General features: G+C 36.4%; 1 pseudogene; it reads left to right on the forward strand.

Moving 5' to 3' along the window:
- The first annotated feature begins 6,124 nt into the window (after positions 1-6,124).
- On the forward strand, positions 6,125-6,680 carry LOC123934681 (annotated as a pseudogene).
- The last annotated feature ends 201 nt before the right edge of the window (positions 6,681-6,881 follow it).

Consider the following 6,881-nt stretch of genomic DNA (forward strand, 5'->3'; position numbering starts at 1 on the left):
CTAGATCTATGAAAAAAATGATTTTGGCATTTTGATAGAGATTTCATTGAATTTGTAGAAAACTTTGGGAGTTAAGGAAATCTTAACATTAATAATTCTTCCAATTCATTAGCATGTCATATTTATTTATTTGTGTCATCTTCAAATTCTTTCTTCAATGTCTTATTATTTTCAGTGTATAGGTCTTTCAACTTTTTGCTTAAATTTAATCATAGGCATTTTATTGGTTTTGTAGAGTTGTAAATTTAATTTTTAAAATTCTTTCCTTCTCTTCCTTTGTTATACTATATAAAAGTAAGACCTGAAACCATCAAATTCCTAGAGGAGAACTGAGGCTATCATATCTTTGATGTTGGCCAAAGTAACTTCATCATAGACAAATCTTCTGAGACAAAGGAAACCAAATCAAATATAAACTACTGGGACTACATGAAAATAGCTTTAGCACAGCAAAGAAAAAAGAATTAACAGAACTAAAAGTCAACCTACTAAATAGAAAATATTTGCAAATCATATATGTAATAAAGGGTTAGTATACAAAGCATATAAGGGCATTATAAAACTCAAAAACCCTAAACTGAATAATCTAATTAAAAATGATAGAAGACATGAACATTTGTCCAAAGAAGGCATCCAGATGGCAATCAGACACATGAAAAGATGGTCGACATCACTGATCATCAGGGAAATACAAATCAAAATTCCAATAAGATATCACCTAACACGTGTCAGAATGGGTACAATGAACAATACAAGAAACAGTAGGTTTTGGCAAGGATGAAGAAAAAGGGGAACCCTCTGACACAGTTGGTGGGAATACACACTGGTGCAGCTACTCTGGAAAATGGTATAGAAGTCCCTCAAAATGTGAAAAACCTATGATGCAGTAATTGCACTACTAGGTATTTACAAAAAGGAAACAAAAATTCAAATTTAAAGGGATCCCTGAAAACCAAAATTTATAGCAGCATTATCTACAATAGTAAATTTATGAAAACAACCCGTGTGTCTATCAATGGGTAAATGGATAAAGAAGATGTGAAAATTCACACACACATACACACTGAAATATCACTTATATCCTCAAAAGAATGAAAGTTTGCCATTTGTAAAGATGTGGATGGAACTAGAGTGTATTATGCTAAGCAAAATAAATCACTCAAAAAGAGAGAAATGTTCCATGATTTCACTAACATGTAGAAGATGCCCTTTAACGGACGAATGGATAAGGAAGATGTGGTCCATATACACGATGGAGTATTATGTCTCCATCAGAAAGGATGAATACCCAACTTTTGTAGCAACATGGACAGGACTGGAAGAGATTATGCTGAGTGAAATAAATCAAGCAGAGAGAGTCAAGTATCATATTGTTTCACTTATTTGTGGAGCATAACAAAGAACATGGAGGACATGGGGAGATGGAGAGGAGAAAGGAGTTGAGGGGAATTGTAAGGGGAGATGAACCATAAGAGACTATGGACTCTGAAAAACAACCTGAGGGTTTTGAAGGGGCGGGGGGTGGGAGGTTGGGGGAACGGGATGGTGGGTAATAAGGAGGGCACGTATTTCATGAAGCACTGGGTGTGGTGCAAAAACAATGAATACTGTTACACTGAAAATAAATTTAAAAATAAACAAATAAAAAATTTTTTAAAAAGATACAAAATGAATAAGCAAAGGGGAAAAAAGAGAGAGGCAAACCAAGAAACAGAGTCAATAACAGAGAACAAAGTGATGGTTACCAGAGGGTAGGTGGGTGGTGTGATGAGTTAAATAGGTGATTGGGATTAAGAAGCACACTTGTTTTGATGAGAAGGGGTGTTGTGTATAAATGTTGAATCACTAAATTGTGAACCTGAAACAAATATGACACTGTATGTTAGCTAATTGGAATTAGTATAAAAATTTAAAAAAAATTAGAGTCAAGCTTGTTCTAGTACCAGTGTGGTAGTCCCCTTCCACAGAAGACAAACACAAGACCCAAGCCATGTCTTTAAAGCCTGGAGGGTTAAAGGTCAGCAGGCTTAGATGGGATAAAGGCCAGAGAGTACTCTGATGCTCCTGGAGAGAAGGCAGGGATAGAACCCAGAGGCAGAGAGTGTGGAAACATTAATCTGGAAAACGCTTGGGACACATGGTGGGGAACTTATTCACTCTTCTTATATTGCTTCCCTGAGAGGCAGCATTCATGGACACACCTCTTTGGGGACAAAGGAGCTGGCTGGTGCCATTTCCTTCTGCCATTGTTAAGCATGAAAACAGAACCACCTGTGGGGAGCAGCCCCAGACCAGCACAGGTTGCCTAACCTAACAACCAACACAGGTTGTTTATAAAAACACTCACATGCCTGTCCTATGATAGGAATCCACTTTTCAGTCAAACTTGACTCAGTCCCAGCACAGTGGACCCCTTGCCCAGAAGACCAGAAGAAATCCTTGCCCGTATCATGTCTCCTGACCACAGAGATCAGGGCTTCAGTTCTAGTGGAAATAGTATCATGACTCATTTAGCAAGGTACCCATAGCACAACTAGTTAAAACTCATGACATTCTGACCAAGGTCCAAACACTGCCAACTGCAGGCAAGGAGAGCCTCTGCAGAAAACCCGTCTGAAGGATGAAACATCAAAAACACACCAGCAAAGCACACGCAGCACACAGCAGAAACAGTCCCTGAAGCACCAGGCCCTGGACACTATATGACCTTTTCATAAAGCCATTACTTTTAGGAACAAGAAATACAAATGAAGGATAGAGAAATTCATACCAAATGAAAGGAAAGATAAGGCCAAAACCATTTGAAACAAATACAGGTAATATGCTTGCTGGAAAATTTAAAGCAACAATACTAAGGACACTCATTGGACTTGAGAAAAAAAAATAGAAGACATAAGTGATACTCTCCGTACAGAGGTAAAAGAATTAAAAAATAATGAATCAGAAATGAAGAATGAATAACTTAGTCTAGAAACAGGCTTGATCCAATGAACAGCAGACTGGAGAAAGGGGACCAAATAATTAGTGAAAGACAAAATAATGGAAAATAATGAAGCTGGGCAAAAGAGAGAAAGAAGGGTTGTGTAACATGAGAGCAGAGAGCAAAATCAGTGATTCTATCAAACATAATAACATTTTTATTTTAGGAGTCCAAGAAGAAGAAGAGAGAGAAAAGAGGAAAAAAAATTTATTTGAGGAAATAGCAGTTGAAAACTTCCCTAATCTGGGGAAGAAAACAGACATCCACATCCAGAAGGCACAGAGAGTTCTCATCAAAATCAACAGAAGCAGGCCAATACCAAGCCATATTGTAATTAATTTTGCAAAATTTAGTGAAAAAGAATGAGTTTTGCTAACAGAAAAAACAAAAGAAATCCTTAAATTTCAAGGGAAGACCCATAAGGCTAGGTGGAAATTTCTCAACAAAAACGTGGCAATCCAGAAGGGAATGGCATGATATATTCAAGCTGCTGGATGGGAAAAATCTGCAGCTTCATCTACTCTATCAAGCAAAGTTATTATTCGTAATAGGAGAAGAAATAGTTTCCTAGACAAATGAAATCTAAAGGAATTTGTGATTACTATACCAGCTCTTGAAGAAATATTAGAGGGGGTGTCTTTGAATGTAATAGAAAGACTGAAAATGACAAAGACAAGAAGGGATCAGTGGAAAACTACAGAAAAAAACATGAAACAAGTAATAAAAAAGCATTAAATACATATCTATCCATTATATGAATGTAAATGGACTAATTGCTTCAATCAAAAAAAATTGGACATTAGAATAGATTTAAAAAATGACCTATCTATATGCTGCCTACCAGAGACTCATTTTAGATCTAAGGACACCTGGAGATTGAAAGTGAGGAGATGGAGAAACATTTAATATGCAAATTTAAATGCAAATAGATGAGACAAGAAATCCATAATAGCAATAATTAAACAAACTAGACTTTAAAACAAAGATTATAACAAGAGACAAAGAAAGGCAGAATATAACAAAAGGGACATTCCAACAAGAAAATACAATAATAAATTGTAAATATTTATGTACCCAACATCAGAGCTTCCAACTATGAAAAAAAATATATATAAAGGGAATAATTGATAATAATACAATAATAGTAGGGGATTTTAAAACCCCACTTAAATCAATGGACAGATCATTTAAATAGAAATTAAATAAGGAAACAATGACTTCAAAGGACACCAGACCAGATGGTCTTAACAGATATATTCAGAACATTACATCCTAAAACAGTAGAAAACACATTTTTTTTCAAGTGCACATGGAGTATTCTCCAGAATATATCTCATATTTGCCTCAAAACAGGCCTAGACAGACACATAAAGATTGAAGTCATACCACGCACCTTTTCTGAACATAAAGCTATGAAATTAGGTGACAACCAGAAGAAAATATCTGGAATGACCAGAAGTACATGGAAGTTACACAATATGCTGTTGAAGAATGAAATTGTCAACCAGGAAATAAAAGAGGAAATTTTAAAAATACATGGAAACTAATGAAAATAAAAACACAGTGATCCAAAACCCTTGGGATGCAGCAAAAGCAATCCTAAGAGGAAAGTATAGAGCAATACAGGATTATGACAAGAAGAAAGAAAAAACTTAAATAAACAACCTAAACTTACGCCTAAAGAAGCTAGAAAATGAACAAGTGAAGCCTAAAGTGAGCAGAAAGGAAATAAAGATTAGAACATAAATAAATGATACAGAAACTTAAAAAAATGCATTGGAAGAGTTCAATGAAACTGGTGTTGGTTCTTTGAAAATATTAATAAAATTGATAAACCCACAGCCAGACTTACCAAAAAAAAAAAAAAAAGAGGAAAAACAGACCAAATAAATAAAATCACAAAAGAGAGAGGAAAATAATAACAAACACCAACAAAATACAAAAAAAAGGATATTAAGAAAAACTGTATGCCAAAAAAAAAAAAAATTGGACAACCTGGAAGAAGTGGACAAATTCCCAGCAACATATAAGCTATCAAACCTGCTACAGGAAGAAATAGAAAACATGAACATATTGATAACAAGCAAATAAATTATACCATTAAATTAAAAACTCCCAACAAACAAAAGTCCAGGACCAGATGGATTCACAGGTGAATTCTACCAAACATTTAAGAAGAGTTAATACCTATTGTCAAACTATTCCCAAAAAACAGAAATGGAAGGAAAACTTCCCAATTCATTCTATAAGACCAGCATTGCCCTAATACTAAAACCAGAAAAAGACTACAAATAAAGAGAACTACAGGCCAATATCTCTGATGAATGTGGATGCAAAAATTCTCCATATAATATAGCAAACTGAATCTAACAGTACATTAAAAAAGCACTCATCACAATCAAGTGGGATTTTTTTTTCCTGAGATGCAAAGTTGGTTCAATAATTGCAAATAAATAATGTGTTATATCACATTAATAAAAGAAAAAAGAACCAATAATCAGAGGTTCCAGGTACTGGGACAGACCAAGAACCTTCAGTAATCCCTCTCAGAGTGTGCAGCCTCCATGAGTGGACAAGTGTGTGGGAGAATGGTGACGTTCTCTGGACTTAGAAAGAAGCAGAAATATCTCCTTTGCTGGCATGGAACTTGAGGCACTAGAGCACAGAAAGTGGGCTGGCCAGAGACACGGTCATGCTGCAGGTCCATAAGAGCTGAGATGTCCAGTGGCCCAGGCACCATATTAGCTCCTGTCCTGCCTCCTTTAGAAGATTAGGATTTTGAACACTAACAAGGCAGCAGAATCCTCTGGGACTGCTAATCCCTTCCCTTGTCAGGTTGAAAACTTTCACATGGCAGAGGTCCAGCTGTGCCCCTTCTTGTGCATGGAGCCTCTGGTAGCTGTGCCCCTTATATACATGATACATACATATATACATGATACATACACATCATATATACATGATACATGTATGTATGATATGTATTATATGTATCATTATATGTATATGTATATATACATATAATGTAATATAATATATAATATATTATATATATAATATATTATATATATATATAATATATATATTATATATAATATAATATAATATAATATAATCATATAATGATACATATAATACCCTGGGGTAGAGCCTGTGTGTGTGGACCTGTGTGACTTGGAGGCCAAGAGCAGCCACTTGGCAATATGGGCTCTGTGGACCTGCTGAACAACACTGCTGTTGCACTGCAGTAGCCCTTACTGGAGGTCAACAAGGTGGCATGTGACATCCTTTGATGTGAACCCGTGGACTGTTTCCAAGGGCCCAATTTCATGTCCCATGGCTTAATAGCTAAGAGAATCCTGGGGTCCATCATGAATGTCTCTAGTCAGGCCTCACATTACATAATGACTAATCACAGCGTCTGCTGTTCCATCAAGGTTTCCATGGACATGTTGACCAAAGTGATGGTTCTGGGTTTGAGCCATGCAAGATCTATATAAATACAGTGAACTCCATAGTGGTGATGACCCCTATGGGCCAAGGCAACTTGAGTGACCCCTAGAAGGCCAAGACCATGCTGGATTGAATATCACTTCTCAAATTAGCTGAGGTGGAGAACATGGACATCATCCTTTTCCTGCTCAGTGAATAGAACAACATCATCACTACAGGTTCCACTGTGCAGTGGATAGAGTTCTGACTACCGAGTCTCCTCTACTAACACACCCTTGCTACGTGCTGAGGCCGTGCCTGTTCCCCACCCTCCAATAAACATGATTCTTCTGTACACCCTACACACTGATTCCTTGGCTTCTGGAAAGTGACCAAAAAATCTTTAAAAAGAAAGAAAGAGGGGAGACAAGATTGTGGGGAAGTAGGAGGAGGCGCCGTTTCAACCTGT

The sequence above is a fragment of the Meles meles genome, chromosome X, assembly GCF_922984935.1.
Source record: "Meles meles chromosome X, mMelMel3.1 paternal haplotype, whole genome shotgun sequence".
Taxonomy (NCBI): Eukaryota; Metazoa; Chordata; class Mammalia; order Carnivora; family Mustelidae; genus Meles; species Meles meles.